Genomic DNA, 24,961 nt, shown 5'->3' on the forward strand with positions numbered 1-24,961 from the left:
CTGGTTTCATCTTAAGTAATTCTTCTTCCAGCAATCATCTTATACTATCAGCAACCTATGATAGTCTGAAAAATAAAATAATACATTTGTTTTTGTGAATAACTAGAAAAAACTGTTGGATATAGAAAATATATCAGGTGTAATATAGTACATCAACAAAGAAAGAGACAAACAACAAAGGACAAATGGTAAATATTAGATCAATCTGTCAAGGAAATTAACATCCGTCATATATAAATGTCCTAAGCCTCCCTCAATACTGCATTTGGTTAGAAGTCCTTAGCCAATCAACCTTCTCTAAATTCTTGTGGTTTCCCTATTCCATTTGTAATGAAGGAGATGTCTCTCTTATTAGCATTCATACTTATTCAGAGCTTCATGTAGCTAGTACTTTTTAGCCTGTAACTTGCTAAGTTAGAGTGCCCCTCTTTTGAGAAGGACAGGAAGTGATTTTCTAGCCATGCAAAAATATAAAATATATATGCACCAAAATCGTTCCCAAAATAATTTTTTTATATTATATCTGGATAATGATGAACATCCAATATATTATAATAATAACATAGTTAATATGTTCAATGTGTGCCTTGACTAAATGATCCTGTCTTGGTCCCAAAGTCTCCAAGCAATGAAGTCTTTAAATTGTGTCTTGGATGAAGTATCTACGAACTACAAATGCAATTTAATAAAAAATATAAGATGCACTCCTTGTAAGTATACATTGGGTAATGCTGCAAAGATGCATACTAAATTTGGATATGAAAAGTCGATGCCTAAGCAGTGGTGACAGTAATAGAGAAGATGACTTGTGAAGAAGAGAAAGGGAAGATGACTTGTGAAGAGGAGAAATGATTTAAGTTCAGAAGGAGGATAAACTAGACAAGCAGCTTCAAGGAACCATGTTATAGATCCATTGGATGATACTAGAATTCAGCTAGAGTCACCTGAACTAACCAAGCAAATAATTGAGGATGTATATTATAAAGATGCAAGACATGACATAGATTATATATAGTTTGATTGTCCATAGGCAGTTCAAAGACTCCAAACAACATGGATTTTATGACAAATGATGAGGCATGGATGAAGCAGCTGAAAGGAATAAATAGGATAATAAAGTTGTGGCACCACCATACATGAATTGATTAATATAATGTCAAATGTTATATGAATGAAAAATATTCAAGATGGTGCAAGAGATATTGTTAATCAATAGGGTGGTTAAGATGATCATTTCTATATTGTTGTGGGGTCTTTTGCATCTGTTTTAATGCCATCAATCTGCAGCTTCCGCAAGATGAAAATCCAAGGTCAGTAGCATATAATAGCGTAATATCAATGAGCAACACACTGTGCCAACATTCATTCAATTCAATCACTGTTAATAGAGTGTTGACTACTTAAAGGGCAGGAATCATGAGAATAGAGCGGCATCCATTGTGGGAATCAATTCGAGGATAACAGCAATTTATAAAGATAGTAATCCAAGTAATAAAAGTAATCCATACTAAAGGAAGTGGTAGCACTTAATGAAGCAAATATAATTAATAAATAAAATATAATGAAATGTATGCATGTGCTTAGAAGTGGTGATTAATTATTATAGTTGACCCATGGTGATTAGCGACTATGTTATATATTGCGGCAGTTTGTTTTCCAACAGATGTGATTTGATTCGCAATTAATGTGCCAGCGATTTCATCCAGTGATTGCATAATAAGCAAGGCAAATTTGGCTAAGGAGCAAGATGCGATTTGTTAAGGAAAAGTCACATAATGAAGATATGCGATTCTAAGTTGCAAAGGGAATATTTGGCAAAAAGGTGCGATTTAATGAAGAGGTGTGAATTGACTCATATTTTGTTAAGAGAAAAACATTCCTCAAAAGGCCCAATTTAATTAATATAGATGTATTTTTGTTATTCCAAATGGTGCGATTTTATAAGAGGTATGATATTAAATAAGAGGTGTGATGAAAAGTGAAACGACATGTCCTCTTGATAGAATGCAGTTATAAATAGAGATTGGAATGATTAGATGAAGCGTGTGTATTATGTGTGAAGAAGACAATCAAGTATATAATATATATGCCAGATTAAGAGAGAGAATTATATGAAGATCGTGTCAGATTTCAGGTGAAGTATATGAAGAATTTGTTAGACTTTTGAGAAGAGATTGTGGATACTTTATGACACTCTTATGATCAAATTTTAGAAGACTTTATAGCAGATTTTGGAAGAGATTTATAATAAAATTGTGATCCATCATCTATCGAATAAGCAACATTGACAAGGTGGAAATTTGAATGAGGTGTTGGTGCCTCTAAAAGAATGAGGGGTTGGTGCCTCTAGTGGGAAAGGTTCTCACAAATTGAATGAGGGTTTGGTGCCTCTATTAGATTGGTAAAAGAAGAATTTATATACAAGCATTAATTTTCTGCAGTTTTCTCCCTTTAGGGTTTCCATGTATATCTTGTGTTCTATTTGTGATGCATGAGAGTTAGATCTTATGTGAATGATAATATGCAATGAATATGTCTTTGAGACTAAGTTATATGCTTGTGACATTAAGTTGAAAATGTTAAATTTTTTTGTTATACTGATTCACCTTCCCCTTCTCAGTATAACCATGTACTCAACAATTGGGAACTCAATTCATCTTAAAAAATAAAAAATGCAAAAGAGTGGTAAATATTAAGAATGTTATAAAATAAATAATGCTTACTTGTGATAGAATTCTGATTGCAAGAGGCTAGAGGACCCAATAATCTTGCTCATGGAGGTACCACCATGTACGAGTGTCTTCTTTGTATTGGTCTCAAAGAGCACAAATACTATGATCTTGTTCTAAAATGAACTTGCCAAACTCGTTCTTAACATTATCCATCCCTTTTGGATTTGAGAATATTCTTTAGAATGCTAGCTTGCACCCATTAGGAACTTCACTATTTCCATATGGTGGTGTTCTCCCTAGCAAAGAAAGTATCTTTGTGCTACAATATTTGGGGGATAATGCATATCCAAGGAGATGCAAGGGTGTGTTCATTTTGTTTTTTTCCCACTTTGGAAAAATGTTTCTTCAAGGTCATTCTCCTATGCTATTATTACCTTTATTTTTTCTATCATACGGTCAATGCCATTATAGATTTCCCCCAAACATGGTCAATCTGTATTAGCAAATCTAATTATTTTCATGATAGATTTGGTGAAACTCAAGACAGTCCACACAAGCCCACCAATTAAATAGCAAGTTGCGATTTTTGTTCATGATCTCTACATTTATAGTTTAATTTGTAAATGTTATTTACTTTATGTATTATGCCTGTAGGTTGTTTTCTAACTTGTTGGAGGTCTTCCCGTTAAGAAGATAAAGGTACCCTCTCTCTAACCCTCCCTTATTAACTAAGAATAGTGATCTAGGGCAAAACTAGGGTAATTAACAAAAGGGGACATTACAATCCATGCCATTTATGAAGACATTTTGAAAACGGACAACTTAAACTCTTTGTTTGAAGATACAAAACTTGAAAAAACAGCAAACCTATTGATCAAAATTCACTGCAGAAGAGAAAACCTAGAGAAGAGGTTACATATTGTCTAAGGACTTGGTGCCCTATCTTTTTGGGTGTGTGTTGTCTGTGGGTCCCATTGGCTGCTTTGACCTCATGGATGTTATTAAAATCTTCCATTCATTCATTCAAATTGGACCCCACAATAATTATAATTCCAAAAAAAGCCCCACCTCCTACAAGATGTTTGAGCATCATGACTTGTAAGTTCGTAACATATTTCCATAGAGGAGACAGTTGATCATATTTAAATTGCTTGTTTGCCTCAAGTCCCACCTATTAATTTTAAGATCAGACTGATAACAGTAAGCAGAAAATAAGAAATGAAACACACATAACGCAGCAGTACCCTGGGAAAACCTCCCTCTTGGAGGTGAAAAACCCAGCAACAAAGTCTAAATTTGTATTAACTCAGACATCGGTATAAGTCTTACAACTTCACTTCACACATAAAGTGGTATAATCAGCAGATAACCCGAATTAGGGCACTGTTGATGTGTCTTTTGTACACATACGAACACAGAATAAAATACCTAAAGGTACCTTATCCTCTCTTGAACAAAGTTTCCTGATTGCTGAAGATTTCGCCGAAGGATCAATCGAGGCAACTCCAAGGTTCTTGTATGTAGGTTTTCTACGTGTTGATAAGCTTCTCGTGGTATGATGTGATTTTGCTGGAATCACAAGGGGACTTACGTTTGACTGCCTGAACGTCTGATTTGCTTTGTATATTGCTGGAATGTGAGATTTTACTGGCCGTTGATTTTGAAAAAAAAAAGGAAAAAGGAGAAAGGTTGAAACGGGATCTATTTCTAATACTAAGAATGTAAGAGCAATGAATGACCTTTGATGAAATTCTAACCAAGTCTTGCTTTGACATCCCAGGACCATCTCCACAAGGTTAGTGCGATCTTCTAAGGAAAGCTTTATGATGTTCAGATCACTGCTACAAGCATGGACACCATCAGGCTGATGCATATCAATGAAGAAGCGACAATTGAAGTTAAGCTTAAGTTGAATGATTCCAGTTGACTACACAAGGCAAGTCTGCAATCAACAAACTGCTAGTAGTATGGATATACATATTTCACCATCGATCATAGACATTTCTTCCACTCATCTAATAACATGAAATCAAATTTGAGAAGTATAGAGACCATGCAAATTGTTGAATCGACTCATAGAATTCACCATTTCTTCAATGAAGTTTACAAGTCCTTTACAACAACATCTTGGCAACAATCTTGGCCTTCTCTTTCTATTCTACTCTAACTATTTCCTACTCTTTGACTATTCACTACTATCTATTCTCTATTAACCAACTATTAACTATTAACTAGCTATTCTCTATCAACCCACTATTAACCTTTTACAAATGAGGAGCCAGGGCTTATATAGAGAAACCCTTTACAAATAGACGGCTCTGATTGATTTAGAATCAATGGCTAGGATTACAAGATAGAAACCCTAATTAGGGTTTGTTACAACAAACTTCCTTAGCCAACTAGAAAATTACATTCCAAGGGTGAGGACCAATAGGAAGCAGGGGTAGGTGCCTCGAAGTTTGTGCCGTCCCCGATGAGTCAGGTACATTGAATCTGGACACGCTGAGGTGGACCAATCCGACTGGAGGAATGATGATTGGGATGCCACCTTGTCTGACACTTGTAACTTGGTTGATGTTGAATTTGATGATGTTGAGAAGATAACTTTAATTAACTCTTCTGAAACTATCTGCTTCTTCAACGGACCCAGGTACCGACCTTGGTTGATTCTCCTCTGTCTTTGATGTGTTTGATGAATGGAGTACCTCTCCTTGAAATGCTGGCAACACCTTTCATTGTCATCTTGTGGTTCCTTAGTGAAGATTCTGGAGGTAGCTGGCAATTCCTTGAACACCTTGAGTCTTCCCTTTTGCCTGTGGAATGTCCTTGACGATGATGGACTGGAAGTGGTCGTCCTCGATGATGCTGGATTGGAAGAGGTCATCCTTGATGATGTTGGACTGGAAGAGGTCGTCCTTGCCCTGGCCTGGTTTTCTCCATCTGCAAAATAAACCAAAAGGTGATTAAGTACATATGACATGTTCATTTCAACAAAGCATTTTCCACCTTAAATCATCAACAAGAAGACTTCAAATAAAGTTCGCTCAAAATCCTTCCCAGGGACAGGCCCTATAAGAATTTCGCCCTGGACCCTTTGGAAGGGTCAGGAGCGAAATTTGCTATTTTGCCCAATTTAGACCTCTTTTCAACATTATCTCACAACTAGCTCTTTGCCTGGCCCAAACAAGGTGAAAAATAGGAGTTTCCAAGGATTTCGCCCTGGACCCTTTAGAAGGGTCAGGAGCGATTTCCTTGATTTTGTCTTAATTGCCTCATTTTTTCACTCCAAAATCCTCTTAAAGGTGAGCATATGCTAGTTTTAGTTCAACAAAGCCTAGGGATTCAATTCTTTAGCTTCTAACATGGGCAAATTAGGTGATGATGAGAATTTCGCTCTGGACCCTTTGGAAGGGTCAGGAGCGAAATTCCTTCTTTAGGTCAAAACTCACCTTTTTTTCATTGACAATCTCTTCTAAGGAAATCTCTAAGGTTCATTCACCTTGATCACTAACTTGGCTCAACACTATCTTGAAGAAAACATGACATTTTGTGAATTTCGCTCTAGACCCTTTGGAAGGGTCAGGAGCGAAATTCACCTTTTAGGCTTAATTCTTCATCTTCTTCACTTCAACTCATCTTGCAAGGCTAAATAACCTTAGTCCAATCTCAACCACACCCTAGGAATCAAAATCCTAACTTGACACAAGGAGGAAATAGTGGATTTGAAGAATTTCACTTTGGACCCTTTGGAAGGGTCAGGAGCGAAATTCACCTTTTGCTTGCTTATACACACTCAATTCCATTCTCTTCACTTTGTTTCCTCTAGACTCCCTCATTTTGAATCCATCTCTCAACTTGGCAACATTCGCTTGATCTTCAAAAGGGCTTGAAAAGGAAAATTCGCTCAAAAACCTATCCAGGGACAGGACCTATCCAAAATTTTGCTCTGGACCTATGGAAGGGTCAGGAGCGAAATTCAAGTTTTAGCTCAAAATTTGCATTTTTGGTGATCAAGAGTCTTTCCAAGGCAATCCAAATGGATTCTCTTACCCTTGTCTAGGCCTGACTTCACTCAAATTTTGGAAAAAAAGGTGGTTTTTAGGGTTTTCGCTTTGGACCCTTTGGAAGGGTCAGGAGCGAAAATCACTTTTTAGTCTTCTTCCTCCATCATTTCAACTTGAATCAACCTCAAAAGGCAAGAAAACACTTCTCCTCACTCATCCAAGCTATAAAAACCCAAGTTTGACTTGATTTTGCAAGGAAAATAAGTGATTTTAGGAATTTCGCTCTGGCCCTTTGGAAGGGTTAGGAGCGAAATTCACTATTTGGCTCAATTCCTTCAAATTTGATAATCATTGGCAATTTGAAGTCATTCCTAAGGACTTATCCTTCTTGAATTCACCTTAGTCTGCACTAGGCTTGGCACAAAAATTGGGAAAAAAGGTGGTTTTGAGAAAATTCGCTCTGGACCCTTTGGAAGGGTCAGGAGCGAATTTCTCATTCTTGACTTGATCCTTCATCTTTTCAATCTCATTCTCCCTTACAAGAAAAATTTCATCATTTCTCGCCTAAGGAACAAAGTTTTAAGCCCAAGCAAGGTTAAAAGAATAGGTTTGCAAGGAATTTCGCTCTGGACCCTTTGGAAGGGTCAGGAGCGAAATTCACCTTCTTGGCTAAAATCCTTCATATTCTCACATCCCATCACTTCAATACTAGAATGTAGGTCCAAACAAAGAAGGAAATGAGGTTTATGGGAAATTTCGCTCTGGACCCTTTGGAAGGGTCAGGAGCGAAATTTCCATTCTTGGTCAAAATCCTCACTTTCCACTGCTTTCAAACATTTCCAAAGGCAAAAATATGTCCATTCTTCCTTTCAACATGCCTTGCAAATCAAAATTTGGTCAAACAAGGAAGGGAATGAGGTCTAGGTAGATTTTTGCTCTGGACCCTTTGGAAGGGTCAGGAGCGAAAATCATGATTTGGGCTTGATAGTTCATTTTTCAAACTTCAATCTTGTTTTGGGAGAAAACATAGACCACTCTCCTTTCATCTCCATCTTGGTCCTGACTTCGGCTAAGGGGAAAATGAGTGTTTTCAAGAATTTCGCTCTGGACCCTTTGGAAGGGCCAGGAGCGAAATTCACTTTCTTGGCTAAAATCCTTCATCTCCTCCACCTCAAGTCACTCCCTAGGGCTAGAACAAGTCAAACACTTCCATACATGCCTTAGAAGCTATGAACCTGGCCTTGATAAGTGAGAAATTGAGTTTTAAGGGGATTTTCGCTCTGGACCCTTTGGAAGGGTCAGGAGCAAAATCCCTATCCTTGGCTAGTTTCTCACCTAGGTTCATTTCATTTTCGCTCAAACTTGATCAATTCAACTTCCTTCCATCGCAATCAAAACAATCCATCACCCAATTGGGTCTAGGCAAGGTCAAACTAGGTTTTTAAGGCCAAAAGAAGGCTAAATGGAGGATTTTGCTCTGGACCCTTTGGAAGGGTTAGGAGCGAAACTCTCCTCCCAGGTGTATTTTCGCCATTTCAAATTCCCAACCTCCTCTCTAAGGCAAACATGCATCAAAACTTTATCAACTATGCCTCAAAAGTCAACAATCTTGGTCATATCCTTGAGCAAAGTGGAGGAAAAGTGGATTTCGCTCTGGACCCTTTGGAAGGGTCAGGAGCGAAATTCATGTCTTGGGTCATAATCTTCATCCTTTAATGCTTTCAAACACTTCTTAGGCAAGAACATATCAAAACCTTCACCACATGTCTAAGGAACAAGACTTTTAGTGCAAACAAGGTGAAGAATAGGTGTCTTCTTGGAATTTCGCACTGGACCCTTTGGAAGGGTCAGGAGCGAAAATCATCCTTGGGCTCAAATCCTGACTTCATTTTCACATTTCTTCACTCCAAATAAGTGTTTTGCCTTCACAAATGCCTGGGAATGAGCTAGTTCATGACTTTGGGCAATGTAGAATGTCTTATGGAGAATTTCGCTCTTATGGAGAATTTCGCTCTGGACCCTTTGGAAGGGTCAGGAGCGAAATTCGCTTTGGACCCTTTGGAAGGGCCAGGAGCGAAATTTGACATTTTGGTCTCTTCGTCAGGATTCATGTATGGAATATAACATTTAAGTATAAGAAAGAAGAAAGATGTTCTTATACTTTAAGTTATATTCCATATATACTTTCAGGATGTTTGAGAGTGGTTTTGGACCTCCAAGAGTTATAATTCAAAATCTAGTTTTTGGAGGATTCTTCAGTTTTCTAGACTTAGTCAAATTTCAGGTTCAGGAAGACACTCCAGACTTAGACAAATTTCAGGGCATTTGAAGATCAGGATGACATTCCAGACTTCATCACTCACCAACTTGACCTAGCTCAAACCTTCAAGGATGATACTCACTCACTGAGCAAGTCACAAATAGCAACAAGAGCAAAACCAGGCCCTAAGGAAGACTTTCAAAGAAACCCTAATTCTGGGGCCCCGTGGACTCACCCTGGCTCAAACAGAGCCTGCCATCCTAGTGATAACACCCAGCATGCAAAGGCTAACAGACAAACCCTAAAAACCTAGAAAGCAAACCCCAGAAAGCAAAAAAGTAGAAAGCAAAAAAGTAGGGGTCCCCATTTGCAATGGGGCGATGTGTGAATACGTCACAACAAGCACACAGCAGAATGAACAACACTTAACTGAGAAATTCATAATCTGATGCAGAATATTCACTAGGTTTGAAGGTGACACACAGCCCTTAGAACAAGTTTGCTGCCTTGTGTGTGGATTTGCCTGCCCTAGCAGCAGTTCGCTGATCTCAGAGATGTATTTGCCAGCCCTAGCAGCAGTTCACTGATCTCAGAGATGTATTCGCCAGCCCTAGATGAAACCTTGAATGAGTTCGCTGATTAGAAGAACAAATTCGCTGTGGATGAGCAGAAGTAATTCACTGATCATGAGAGGATGATTTTCTGACTGTGTATATGATGCTTGTAAATGACTTTGTATATATATGTGACAAACTAACCTAGAAGCCTTAGGTCAGCCTTGCTAATTGAATTCATAATAATCTAAGGTTGGCGCCCAATATAGGGTCAGACCAATAATCATTTACATGTTACATTTATATATAGGGCCTGTCCTATCAACAAGTTACATTATATATAGGTCTTGCCCAATATTCATAGCAAGATACAATTACAAGTTACATGTTGCAGCCCATTTAGGGCCAGACTCAACCAAGATTTATATGTCAAATTGAACCATTAATATGACTAAGGCCGACAGGCCAATTAGCCATCAAGTGTACTAGGTCGGCCCTACAAGGATCCGACCTAGCTACACATCAACATCACCGAACTTGAACTAGTGGTCATTCTAGATAGATTAGTGTTATAAGAACTTACAAATTTTAAATAAATAAAAAATGCAACCCTACAATATGTATAAACCAATTAAAGTTAAAGAAAAAAAACTATTTTTTTTTTTGAAAAATCCTTTAATTTATTTTTTTTTCAAAAAAAATATTGATTTTTTTTGTTAAACTACTTATCTTTGATCAATATATATCCTTTGTGCAATCTAGATCTGTCTTGATGATAACACACTTATACTGAGAGAGGAGTTGGGGGGGAGAGGTGGAGGGGGAACAAGCTTTACTTATTTAAAATTTAACAACCACAATAATAGTGAACACAATGGATCCATACAATTAAGAATACAAGATTTACCTGGATGACTAAGTGTTTGAGATCTTAGGGAAGTTCATGAGATTGATGACCAAAGCAATGAATTTACACGAGTTTCTAAAGAACCTCAACAAGCGTAGATATGCGTTGGGTTCTCAACAATGTTCTTACCCCCAACAATTGTGGAGAGAAGGCATGGGTTCCTAAAGATCCTCGAAACCCCTACCAAGCTAGAAGAAAGTAACACAGTGATTGAAAGGAGTCTTGGACGTTGATGGACAGTCTAGTTCTGAACCTCAACGAAAAGCGAACCCCTAAAAATTGAAGATAAAGTGAATAGGCAGGCCTGCAAGCATCTTGAGAAGGGGAATCATATAAAGACACGTGGCAAATGATCATTGAACCATTTTGGAAGCAGTTGAACTTACACACTCCAAGGCATAAAAGGGATAAAATGCAATGGTTGGAGGGTTGGAGAATTGGAGAGAGAAGTGGTACAAAAATTGAGATTGAAGATCAAAATAGGGAAGGGAAGGCCAATGGCCTATATAAACATTGAAATTGTTTGTACTCCTGAAGCTGTTGTTTGTCTGGTCATTTTTTTTGAAAAGTTAAATTTAAAGGAATTTACAATATATTAAAATATTCCAGTGAGTTCATAAAATATTAGCTTGTTTGGGATTAATCTATTAAATATCAATTTAGTATCCTATAGGAAGTAAAACAAACTCATAGGATTGCAAAATTTGTTATAACATTCAGAATTGAAATTTTGATTCTAAAGCAAAGGTTGATAATCGGAAAGATGCATTTTTCAAACAGAAATTTGAGGCGTTGATTTGTATCGAAGGGCACAATTTATCTATATAGTTTTAACTTTTATATAACTAAAAACAACCTGTTTGTACAGAAATACAGGCCTTAATTTGTTGCATATAAATTTGATGATCTTTTTAATTAAATCGGAGATGTAGTACCCTTGATATGGTGAATATATTATTATTTTTGTTAACTGGGGGAATCAGTAGCCCAGCAACTTGGTGCATACTTAGAAGGTGCTGATATGCAGGGTGAGCCACTATAACTACCAGGCTTGGCTGGGATGTCCCACCCACCTCACAATTTGAATTGAGTTTTGGACTCCAGATATGCAGGACACCATAGAAATCAGCCAACTGTCCTAGCCTATGCTCAGGGGCTATACGTTATTTTTATTATTTTTACTTAAGTTTGCCATTATTGTTAAGCTTAATTTTTAACATCTCAAATTATTGTCAGTTCTCATATGCATTGCAATGCTCACAAAAGAGAGATGGGTCAAGAAGAAATAAGATAATTGATAATGTGGATCCTAGAATGAGAATCTTCCTCCTGGGTTTCGTCGCATTAGTATTACAATTATGGCCACAAATCAGCTTCATCCAAATAATTAAAACTCTTCTAGTTTCAAAGAGATTATAATTGTAAGGTGGATTGTACAATTTGTGTTCAGAGTAGCACCATAGGAGGTGGTGATTTTCTACAAAATTAGCTTTTATGTTTGGAATTTTCCATTTTGAATTCAGAGATCAAGCTAGAATGTTTTAAAGAGTCCAATATGCAGTTCGTTTTTTGGGAATTTGAAGCAAATTGCTATCTCTATTTTTCAGTTTTCTATCTTAATGGCAATTTCAAAGTAAAGACCTTGACAGCCATCTCCTATTAATGGGATTTGACTAGCAGCAGCTTGTTTGATAAATATTTTGTCACCTAATTAAGTTGTTTAGGTCACTAAAGAATTGCTCTTTTGGTCATCTGTGTTATGAATATATATTAAAGCATCAACTTCTGGTAGTAGTATAAAAATCATTCTGCCCGTAGTTTCTTATTGTTTGTTGAAAGTCTGTAATTTTCAAAGCATTTTGGCTTGTGTACAAGGAAATTGCCCAACCAGTTTCATCTTGAATTAAAGTTAACAATAGGCATAATGTCATCTGTATTTTTCTAATAGCCTAAACTGGTTCATTCAAAAAGAGTATGTAAATATGTTGTACCTTTTTCCTGGGAACCAAGAGTTCATATCATTACTGTCAGGATGACAAGCTTAATATAGCCTACCACTGGGCCATATGTTGATGAAATATCTCACAATTTTGTTGTAAGCATTAATAGTAAATACACAATCTGGAAGAGCACACCCTATTAATACTCTGACTATGTTCTGAACTTTAAAAGTATATTTGAGCCATAGATGTCATACCTGAAATGCTGACTTTGTATTTATATCTGGTCAGAACTTCATAGGCTTTGGTACATTTTTGGTATAGTATAGTATTGACGTGGCTAAAGTCGCATTGCTGCAATCCTATCCGGCCAATGCAGAATAGAATGATCTCGCCGAGTATCCTATCTTCTCTTGTATAAGGAAGCCCTAATGTTGCTTTTAGTCGATCAAAGGGGACAACCTCAAGGTTCCAAATGTCAGTTCTTGACTGCGGGATAACTCAACGATTGATGTGTTTTGCTGTGAGCACAAGGGGCCTTACGTTTTACAACAAACTAGTCCGTATTTGATTCTCAAACTAGGAAATAAAAGCAAAAGAGAAGGGATAGGAAACCTAAGGACAACAATAAGAATGACTAGTGTAGCGGGTAGACAGATTTCCATTAACAAATTCTTGTTTCGCTAGAGACACCCTCACAACTAGACAAGAACAGTGCAATCTCCAAGGGATGAAAGATTTTCAGACCGGAGACATTCATTTAGGCACCCAATTCTCGGATAGTCTAAGACGAACACCTGCAGTTGAACTAAGCACAGTAAGGTTCAGACTAACCATGCATAGTGGCCTACAATCAACAAGCCCCCAATGGTATGAACCAGAAATGCATCAAATACCCTTCCATACTTGACCATTAAAATCTCTGCACTCTAATTCTAACTAGCTGAAAGAAACCATGCAAACAGAAGAAAGCAAAGACAATAAACACCATATTTCAACATTCATATATTTGCTTCAGCTGCCATTACAACAATTTCTGTAGTAGTTCTACTCTACTCCTAATCTGAAAACTGAAATCCAACAGTCTAACTACCTAAAAATCTAACAATAATCTAACTAGAGTCTAACCCTTTACAAAAGAAAGGCTCCTGCCTTTTATAGAATTTACAATATGAATCCATGGGCAGGATTGACTGCATCCAGGGGCTGCAATCTGCCTTCCAGAAGCTGGCAGCTTTAATCCATGCCCACTCAATTCTCAGCTATCGACCCAACCACTATCTCAACTACCTACAACTGTTTGGATGCAATTTGGGTCTATCCGGTAGTTTGAAATAGCTGACCTGTGTTCCACTTTGTTTTAAAATATCTTGAGCGGGACCCATAGGTAGCCTTACATTAAACAATTTTAGTTTTAAAACTGAATTTCTGGAATTAAATCTAGCTGTGCATTTCTCAAGAATGCGTAATTCAGGTAGCGTTCTATGTTCTTTGTCTTTGGTCTCGGTGGTAGACTTCAATTTAGTGGTCTGGTGGCGCACTTCCCAATGCTTGGTTCTGATCTTGCGCTTCTGCATCTTTTTCTCCTCCAGCTTCAAGCGCCTGGCTTTGATCACAATCCTTCTTCGACTTGCGTTTCAGGCTTTCTCCTGGTGTCCTTTCCTTGCGAACAATCAATTTGAAAAATTAATTAAATTAATTCGACAAATATATCAAATTTTAAATGACGTCAGGATTTGTCCTGGTGAAGTTCGGGTTTGAGAAGCTCTTTGTGAGATGTATCTTTTAAATGTTTCTCTTCAAATGTGAAATCCGATCCCTTATGATGTTTGGGTGATTTGGATCCACTGAAGCTTCTTGGCTTATTGACTTGCTTTCAAAATGACCAAATAATGCCGATTTTAACTCTTTTAACTTCTTCAACTCATAAGCCGATTTTGCGAATTTTGTAACTTTGGTGAATTTCGGCTGTTTGAAGCCTTCTGCACGATTTTCAATTCTCAAGTTAGATCGCCTTAAGTTTTTAAAAACTTCGGGCCTTTTGGATAGAAATGGGCGATTTTATTTGCCTCTCAATGACCTTTTTTTAAAAATAAATTCGGGCTATAGAGCCGAAATGTGCAATTTGGTCTTTGGATTAAAACACCTAACTTGATTTGCAAATGTGATTTTGTGAACTTGGGCCAAATTGGTTACTTTACGAACTTGAAACTTGTTCTGTTTCCCCTTTTCGGCTTATGGGCTGGTTTTGAAGTTTTTACTTGTTTTCTCGGCTAAAAAGCCTGAAATGCAACCTTGAAGCTTTCATTTTCGGCTCAGGAGGGGTTTTGAGAGAAGTTGCAATGTTATTCGGCTTTGCAAGGTGGTTTGAGAGATTGTTGTCTTTCAAGTTTGTTTTCGGCCCAAAGAAATATATTAGGTATCTTTCCTCACTCTAGCCAATTTCGGCGGAATGAAGTTTAATGAGGATTTTGAATTTTATTCTCCCTTTTCGCTTTCTCACGCGATTTTTCTTTTTTTGTTATTTTCGTCTTAGAGGCCGATTTTGCGAGTTGTGAGCTTTTACTTGACTTCCAACTTCGGCTTCATGGCACGATTTTGTGCGATTTGAGGAAATTCAGCTCTTTGAAGCCTTATGTAAGCTTTTGAACTTCGTGTTTAGGTATTTTAAGCCAATTTTGTAAGTTGGTTTTCTTTACTTTTTCAGGTGCTTGGTGGATTTTGCATGATGAATTTCGGCCTATTAGCTATTTTCGCGAACTTGTTATCTCTTTCACCTGACTTAAGTTTATCGGGCCAAATACGTATATTGCGTGAATTGGAAAGCAAAAGCCTTAAGTTTCAAATCTTTCGGTATTTTCTCCTGTTGCGTGATTTTTACTTTGAATATTTCGGTGTCTAAGCTGACTTGTGAGCTTTACTTTGCTTTCTAATTTTCGGCTTAAAGGCTGAATTTGAGAGCTTGTTGAGTTTTCGGCCTTAGAGGCCGTTTTGTGAATTTTGGCCTATGAGGAAGACTTCAGCCTCTTGGGTTATTTTGTGAGTTTTTAACGTTTTATTCATCTTCTGTCAAAATTAGGCCTATGGGTGAATGGCGCGATTTGAATCTTGGAAACTCGGCCCGTTCAGAAGAATTGCGCAATTTTCATTCTCCTAAGTTTTGGTGATTTTCGGCTCTTTGGTTTGTTTGCGCGATTTTCATTCTCCTAAGTTTTGGTGATTTTCGGCTCTCTAGCTTGTTTGCGCGATCTTTTGAGCCTTTGGTCTTTTCAGGCAAGTTGAGGTTATCTTGCGAACTTGGGTTTTTTCGGCCTAAAAGACCTTTTTAAGTGATTAAGACTCCTAGCATTTCGGCCTACTTAGGGTTTCGCGATTTTGGGCTTCAATACTTAATTGTCAGATTAGGGATGCTGAAGCAGAATGTGCCATTTGGATTCTGGAAAAGTTTTCGAGCAAATGAAGACTTTTGTGCGATTTATAAACTCGAGATTCTAGATGCTAGACCACTGGAGGAGCCTCTCTCTCCTACTCGAGCAAAACGGGGGTCTCCGTCAAGGACGAGGTGGGCTGTGCAGAGCACAACAAATGGCGACTCGGCTGGGAAATGTTCCTGAACATTTTAAGGATGACTATCTGGATCGAACCTTAGAATCTTTGATATATACCCCACAAAAAAACCCAAATGACAAAAGACAGATTCAAAGTAAAAATGAGGTCGCAAACTAAATCAAGTCACCAACCTTGAAAATCTAGTGTGTGTAGTGAAGTTCATTCCGGCTTAAAGGAGGTTGGAATTTCATTTTTCAGTCAAGACAAGTTATGTAGGACGAATCGTACTTCAAAAGCAACCTTGATATTGCCTCGCTGCCAGCGAACGTTCATAGCCCCGACAAGGTTATCGCCTGTAAGCTCACAGAGATTGCTTTGTTTCCGATAGATTTTTCTTTGAGTACCAGCAGAGGTGTCTGTACTCCCAAAGCCAAGCATTTTTGATATTTCTTTGCTTTTCAATTTCTTTTCTTTTGATTTTTCTTTTATTTTCACTTTTTCACCTAAGCTGGTAGGCAATGAAGCCTACGTGGGATTGAGCGTTACAGTGTTTGTTGAAGCAGAGCTTCAAAATTTTTACTTGCAATGATTTCCCTTTATAAAACAACATGCTTAGGTAATTTTAAGCGTTTAACGTACAGTGATCACAACGTTGGCGACAAAACGCAATAAGCAACTAAATTTTTAGAATGACTAAGCCTTAAACCAAATGAACTGACTACGGAGGCAATCGTCAATTAGGTGCTCTACCAAAGTCGGCATCTAAGAAATGAGCCGGAAAAACTTCCTAACTTCGTACACCAATGCTGAGAAAAGCAAACATACCCCTACAAAAACTAATAGGGAGACAACCCCTTCCGAAAGGACACCTACATTGCAGCAAAGCAAACAAACTAAAGCAGAAAATAGGGAAACTAAGCTAGAATAGAAAAGAAAACTACTCTAAAACGGAAAGCAAAACCTAAACTCGCTATGTACAAGGAGAAATTGACTGTACAAAATGCAGACTATATGCATGCATTCCTGACCTAGGGTGATTTCTCAATACGTGTAGAAGTAACAGGGCACCGGGAACAGTTCTAAGTCTGGCTTGTTTGTCTTTGTATTCTGAAAAGAAAATTTTCAGTTGGCCACTCTTGGGTTTAACTAGGAAATCGGGCAGGATTATCAGTTGAGGAAGTTCATTAGGTCCGTGGTCAATCCATTTATAGGTTGTCTTCCCAAAATATTCAAAATTAAACTAAAATTTTCAAAATTAACAGCAAGAGGGAAAGAAACAACCTGGCAAGTTTCTGAGTCGTGCGGGGTGTCGTGGAGTGGAAAATCTTCAACAACTGTATCAGGAGGTCGCCACTGGTGGTGCAACATCCTGCTCACGTCTGGTTCGCGCAAATCAGCATCAAATTTTTCATCGTGTTGCGCAGGCTGAAAATTGATCTCAAAACCGAACTCGAACTCAAGAAAGTGGAATGCATCATCTGCTGGTGCATATTCAAATTGCATGAACCATGCAGCATTATGCACCTCTGTCAACACGTCTTAAAACAACAGGGACTCTTCGATAGCATGATTCTCAAAAACATCCTTAACGGACTTTTGGACTGCACCGTCCATTGGCAGGGCTACTGCAAACTGCTCTTCAACTTGTGGCTGATCCACAAAGCTCAACTGCTCATTATCTTCAGCCTTGGCTTCATCAAGTGCAGAGACAACACAGTCATTCTTTGTCACATCTTCCTTTGCAACAAGGACAGCAAAGTCATTCGCTGCCACAGTCTGATTGACTAGTTCATCTTGTTCAGCAATTGGCAACTCCATCTCAACATCATTGGGGAGTGCGGCGTTGTATTGATTTTGCGTCCGTCTATACTCGTCTGCAGCAAGGTAAGTGTTATCACAAATGCTTGCACCCTTGCTAAGCTATCAACTCAGCAACCTTGTGAAACATGGAAACAACCCCGAAGTGTGGGACCTTGCGCAAGGGGTTGAATCTCCGGAGAAGGCCGGCATCCTTCTTCAATTAGGTGCAGGCGCTGAACCAACTCAACACTTTAAAGCTAATTCCTAAGCCTACCTAAACAACTTGTAGAGGTAAAGGGAAGAGAGAATGCTGAAAATAGGAGGAGGTGATGCACCAAGAAGAGATAGTTCCTCTCCCCACCAAGATAACACAAAGAATTAACTGAAATACCCAGGAGATGCACAAAATTTAGTTGCATGAGTGAGTCCAATACATGTATGGAGATTAGAATTCGCTAAGTCTCAAGAGGGGAGAAGGATTCCCACAAGTCACACTCAAAAAACAAGTTAACACAACATATATGGAGAGAAAAGCCACAAGACATACACCTATAATGAAGGTAAGAAAACATACACAACATACATAGGTTGAAAGAAGGCAATAATGGTGATTTTCAATTAATTATAAGGCCAATGGCCAAACTTACAGTTGCATAAATGTAAGATAAATACAAGAGAAGTGGGAGAGCATGGAATAGCTCAAGCCAGTAGGGAGAGAACCCTTTATAATGAGGCTTAACAGCCTTTATATAGAAAAAAAAGGTTATAAGGGTGATCATGACCCCTGCATGTCAGTCTAGAAGTGCAGGGAAGTGCATGCACTTGGCTTGTACATGCAAGCAACCTAGCCATACCACAAAGGGCAACCCCGAGAAGGTGGATTGACTAACCTTCCAAAGTCAGACATGACATAAGTCACCAAGCATGGCCACGTACCTCCCTTGATGGAAATCCTGCCAAAACATTTAATGCACCCTTGTGGCTCCACAAAAGAAAGTGCACAAGTCACCAAAACTGTCGGAGCATTTAAAGCCTTGAGTGTCGATTGCACCATCCAGAAGTGTCGCCAGTCGGAAGGAAGTTTGGAGACTTCGGAAGCTCAGACTCCCGAAGTGAGGAAGACAAGGGAAGGAGCAAGGAACTTCGGAACCTCGAGGTTCCGGAGAACTTCAAAAGGCTAAGGAAAGAACTTCGGAACCTCCGGGTTTCGGAGTTCCAAAGGAACTAGAGAGAGAAGGCAAAGGGGAAGGAACTTCAGAACCTTGGGGTTCCAGAGTTCCAAAGAAAAGAAGAGGGCTAGGAGGGAACTTTCGAACCTCGGGGTTTCGGAGTTCTGGGGAAGGCAAGGGAAGGGAACTTCGGAACCTGGGGGTTTCGGAGTTCTGGGGAAGGGAAAAAGAAGGAATTTCGGAACCTCGAGGTTCCGGAGTTTCGGGAGAGAAGAAAAGAAAGGGAGAGAAGGAGAGGAACTTTGGAACCTCGGGGTTCTGGAGAAGGAAAAGCGAGAGAAGGGAAAGAGAAAGAACTTCAGAACCTCGGGGTTACGGAGTTCCGGGGAAGAAGAAAAGGCCAAGGGAGGAACTTCCTCCGGTCAAGGCAACACTTCACACTTCATGATTCTTCTCTCCTTGATCAACTGGGGCAGCGCTGGTCCATGGAACATATCTTTGATTGGTTCTCACTGATGGACCAAGGGTGTCATAAAATAACTTTTTTGGCGATTTTTGCGGGATGCTTGCCTGCTAAGCATGAAGTCCAGAAGCCTTGAGCATCCATTGGGCACTGAGTTATCGAAAGACCCAAACATGTGTGTGCCATCACTTGGAGGAAAACTAGGAACTAGAGCGCACACCCTCTTAAGGAGAACGGCATGTGCATAAGCACTTATGAAAGCAAAACAACTTCGAGTCTAATATTTACATAGTTATCAACACCCTCTTCAGAAGCAGGGCTTGAGATGAATCCCATTCACTAGGATTGGAAGAACTTCGCCATCAAGCCTAGAGAGATGAAATGCATTGGCCTCCTTGCAACTAGTGATGACATATGGACCACTCCAGATAGCATCAAATTTGGAGTGTCGCCCAACTTTGGCTCTGTCTGCATCCTATTTGAGAACTAGATCTCCCTCTTTGAAGACCCTATTAGTCGCCTTTTTGTCAAAAACTTTCTTGACCTACTCTTGATGAGTCTTAAGTGTATGCATAGCCTGACTTCTAACCTCCTCTAGCTCCATTAGCTCCGCTAGCCTTACTGTCATGGCATCATTCTCTGTTAATTCCAGCTGATGTGCTAGTTCAAGAGAGGGTAACTCTAGGGAAGTTGGGAGTCTTGCTTCCTTCCCATATACTAGCATGAAAGGGGTGTTACCAATCGCCCTCTTAGGTGTGATCTTGTCAGCCCATAAGGCTGTCTTCAACTTAATATGCCATGCCCTCTGGTTGTCTTCAATTGTCCTTTCAACTATCCTGATGAGGTTCTTGTTGGAAGATTCAGCTAAGCCGTTACTCTGAGGGTAATAGTTGGATGATGTCTTCAAGTATACACCATGCTTAACTGCCCAAGAATTGATTTGGGTTCCAACAAATGCCCTAGCGTTGTCTGATATGATGGTAGAGGGGACACCGAATCTTGTCACAATTCCCTCAAGGAATTCCAACACTGAGGCGTCAGTGGCATCCCTCAATGCAACTGCCTCTGTCCACCTAGTGAAGTAATCTGTTGCGACCAAGATCCACTTATGGCCAGCAATGCAAGGTGGATTTATCATGCCAATGAAGTCCAAACCCCATTGGGCGAATGGTTGATTTGCTTGGATGGGATGAAGAGGTAAGGCAACTAGTCTTTGCTTCCCAGAGAAGAGAGCACATTTCGTGAAATTCTTCACCCATCTATGTGAGTCACTGAATAAGGATGGCCAGTAATAACCAGCCCTCATTATTTTGATAGCCGTAGTCCTTGCAGAGAAGTGGCCCCCTGAAGAGCCATCATGAAATTCCTCTAACAGTTTGCTGACTTGGTTTTGCTCGATGCATCTTAGTAAGACTCCATTAGAGTCTTTTCGAAAAAGAGTGCCATTCACTAAGTAATAGGGAATGGACTGCAACCTGAAGTGTCTTCTTTTGGTTCGGTCCAGACCTTGGGGGTATCTACCTTCCATTAAGGTGGTCATGTCACCTACTCAACTGAATTGAGTGTTGTTGCCAGTTGGTTGATCCTGTTGTAACACAAGGGCGACCTCTGAAGTAGTCTCAGAAGATGAGACAAGCTGTTCACATAGGCCTCTGCCTCTTACAAGCTTGGTGATCTTGATGTTGATGTCATATTCCATGACCTTGGTTATCCACCTAGCCCTCTTCTCACTGATATCTTGATTTAGAAGGAAATCCTTGACACTTGCATGCGGAACTAAGAGCTGGATCCTGTTGTTGGACAACATGTGACTGAACTTTTTTAATGCCCTTACAACAGTGAGGACTTGCTTTTCTACATAGCTATACTTAAGCTCATAGTCCTTTCGCCCCTCACTAAAGAAAGCAATAGGTTGCTCCAAATTGTCATTATTCAGCTGTGTTAGGACAGCTGAGATGTTGGATTCTCCTCCGAAGTTATAAAGGATAAAATCCTTTTCGTAATCAGGATTGACAAGGGTAGGGGCCTGAGCAATTGCTTGTTTGATTTCTTCGAAACCGGCCCTTCCCTCCTTGGTCCAACTGAAAGCCAAGTTTTTCTTCAACATGGAAGTGAGGGGTTTTACCATGGTGGCAAGGTTGGGAATGAACCTCCTCACAAGGTTGATCCTACCAAGGAAACTTTGCAATCCTTTCTTGTGACTGGGGGGTGGAAGAGTAAGAATAGCCTCCACTCACTCTGGATCAATGGTCAAACCCTCCTTGGATACGATGTGTCCTAGCAATTTTCCTTGATCAATAGCAAATACACATTTGCTAGGGTTCAAGGACACACCATGCTCCCTGCATTTCATGAACACCTGCTCAAGCTGACCAAGATGGTCAACTGCATGCTTCGAATAAACAGATGTCATCAAGGTATACAAGCACAAACTTTGCTAATACACCCTTGAAAGCCATGTCCATTGCTCTTTGGAACGTGGCACCTGCATTGGTTAGCCCAAAGGGCATTTTATAATAAGCATAGGTACCCCAGTTTGTAGTAAATGCAGTCTTGTATTGGTCTGATTCTTGGACCAAGATCTGATTGTAGCCTAAATACCCATCCAAGAATGAAAATCTTTCTGAGCCACTGACCTTTTGGAGAATTTGCTCCATAGAGGAAAGGGGATAGTGATCCTTTAGTGGCTCAATTTTAGGATTTATTGGCTTTTTCTTTTGTCTAATTGGCTTTGCATCCGGGTTTAGCTGTATGGTATGCTGGCCTAAGCTAGGGTCAAAACCCTTCAAGTCTTCATAGGTCCAAGCAACTATGTCATCATATTGTTGGCAAAGTTCAACAAAGGCCTCTTGCTCGGTTGAGGAACACACCTTGCCCAAGTTCAAGGACCTACCCTCAGCAACAACAACTGACTTATAATCACCCCTTTTTGCAGCCAAGTTCATCCTCTTCTTCAACTGATCATCTGAGTTGAAAATGCCCTCCAAGGTAACTAGACCTTTAGGCAACTTGTTGGAGTTGAGTTGCATGATTTGATCTCCATACTGGTTTTGCAACTTAGATTGATTTTTAACAGAAAATTTTGCTTCATTTTGCAAGAAGTTGACGATCTGCTGCTCGGTTTCGAATACTTGCCAATTTACTTGATTGTCTGGGACAGCAGGTTTCACAACAAGCCCGATGTGTTGCTCTTTCTCACTTGCAACATGCGTTGGTTTGTCGAATTGAGCACCAACTGCTGCAAGCCTATTAGCATGCTTGTTCTGACCCCTAGGAATGCTTTGGATATTGAAGGCCTCGAATCCTTCAATCAAATCCCAAACCCTGTGTTTATATGATTTGAGTAGGCTGTTTTTTGCTACACTTTGGGCTCGGATGTGATTAACAACTGACTCACTATCTCCAAATACTTGCAAAGATCTGATTTTTTTTGCTTTGTGCAAGTTGGAGACCTTGGATCAAAGCTTCATACTCAGCGACATTGTCAGTGCAACCAAATTGAAGCCTAAAAGAGAAGAAATATTTCTCCTGCTCAGGAGAAACAAGCATCACGCCGGCACCTGCACCATTCTTGTTTCTTGAACCATCAAAAAACATGTTCCATAGCCCCTCCGAGTCTCCTTGTGTCTTGATGAGGTTAGGGATAGGAGTATCTCATGGATACAATAGGTGCCAAGCTCGATCTCTTCAGTCTCATTTAATGGATCAAATTGAAAAGCATTGGCCCATTTGTCCAGCAAGCAATCAAGGACCTCTTGCAAAAGAGTAGCAGGCTCACGGACAGTACACTCCTCCCCTTCTTCATGCAAAGTGCAATTCATGTTTATAGGGCTAGGGGTGTAGGGCTCAATGTGGCTTTGGGCAATGGGTTCTGCCCTTATGGTGACCTTGGTACCATACCTTGTTCGAAATAGCATATGGGACCAATCAGAAGACAGGTACCCACCTATCTTGGCTGTGAAGTCTCTAGACAGGCAGATGGCAAAGAAAACAGGGAGGTTGATAATTGATACGTCTTGCAAGACAATGCAACCAAGGCATGCATGCAAGGTTATCATCAAATTGTTTGCCACCCCTACTGTCTTAATAGAAGTGTCATCTAACTGGACCACCCCTTTGGTCACAGGTTCGTATTCTATGCCAAGAAGATCAGCTACCTTCTTAGGCATGACTGAGCTACTAGGTCCTGAATCTATCATGCAATTGTGAACCAAGCTATCTTGCTTGAATCTTCCTCCTCCATAGGTTGCACCAAACTGGTGGAGACTGCCTTTTCTTTGACTGTTGCCTCATCACCTGACTGATTGACATCCTTTAGTTCCTCTTTAAGCAAATCCCTTTGAGATGGGACTGAAAGGGCCTCCCACATAGTGACATTGAGGTTGGCCTTCTTCATCTAATCAACTATGTTGAAAGGAACACCAGCTGACTTTTGAGGCTACAAGGTCTGCCTTTTCTCTTTGGATGACTTGGGCCTCCTCCTGCCTCTTGCTCCCTTGCATGGTATTTTGGCTTGTATCATGGACGGCTACATTGGGTGTTGGAGCTTGGGTTGATGTTGAAGGTGAGGCAGCCTCCATGGCTCTCTTCTTTGATCTTGCATACTGCAGCATGGACTCACCATTTGTTTGGTTCAAACCACAGAATTCTACCTTCTGCCAATTGACAAAGGTAGAATCCCCTTGTAAGTGAGCCTGAGTGCCAACTCTAGGCTGATTTGGGTGATATTGCTGGCTAGAAGTGGTCGGCTCATCTTGCACTACTAAAGTTTTGACAAACCCTCCATTTTGGCATGCACTTTGGTTGTGTGGCTGATTGCATGGTTGACACCAATCTTGCTCTTGGGCGAGGTTATTTTGCATTGGAACTATTGCCTTTGAGTTGCTTGCGGTTGTGGGGTTCACACTATTCAATGGCCTGGCATTGCTCCATTGGTTTTGCCCTTGAAAGGGTGGCCTATTCTGCTGATAGTTTTGATTTTGTGCTTGGTAAGGTTTGCTATACCGAGTTTCCTGTCTTTTTAGTGCCACCAATTCATTGCCAAAGTTTTGCAGTAGAGCCTTGACCTCATGGAGCTCATTGGAGGATTCAAAGGGTGTGGATGATTGTCCTGCGGGAGCCATGGGGATAGGAGCCAAGGTGGGTTGTTGAGTAGGAGCTTCTAGGAAGAGAAGCATTGGAGGCCTTGGAGCTATCTTCGCAGCTTGAATCAAACAATTTTCTGCTCTTATGGCTATGTCATATGCACCCGGTAGAGAGGCTCCACCCATTGATTGTACCATGACAGCTATTTCGCTGTTGAGAGCTCTAAGATAATACAAGAAGGCATGATTTGGAGATGGCTTCACTAGAGCAGGAATTCTATTCCATGTCTTATGAAATCTGAAATTGAAATCTCCCCTGAACTTGTGGGGTGCCATCTTGATCGTAGTCAACTGATCCACAAGTGATAGGTGGTCACTTTTGTCTTCGAAATGGTTGCACAACCTCTCCCCCAATTCATCCCAATTGTGAATGGAGCTAGATGACAACCCTCTATACCACTGCAAAGCTTTGCCTTTCAAAGATGTGGCTAAGAGTCTGACAGCGACATCATCTTGAGTGATATTATGGATGGAGCAGATGTTTGCAATGTCTTGAATG

General features: G+C 39.9%; 1 protein-coding gene across 2 annotated transcripts in view; it reads left to right on the forward strand.

Moving 5' to 3' along the window:
• Positions 1–24,961, forward strand: part of LOC131066784 (uncharacterized) — a 262,967-nt gene that overhangs the window by 219,850 nt on the left and 18,156 nt on the right. The gene's annotated exons all lie outside the window — the stretch shown is intronic.

The sequence above is a fragment of the Cryptomeria japonica genome, chromosome 2, assembly GCF_030272615.1.
Source record: "Cryptomeria japonica chromosome 2, Sugi_1.0, whole genome shotgun sequence".
In the NCBI taxonomy this organism is placed as follows: Eukaryota; Viridiplantae; Streptophyta; class Pinopsida; order Cupressales; family Cupressaceae; genus Cryptomeria; species Cryptomeria japonica.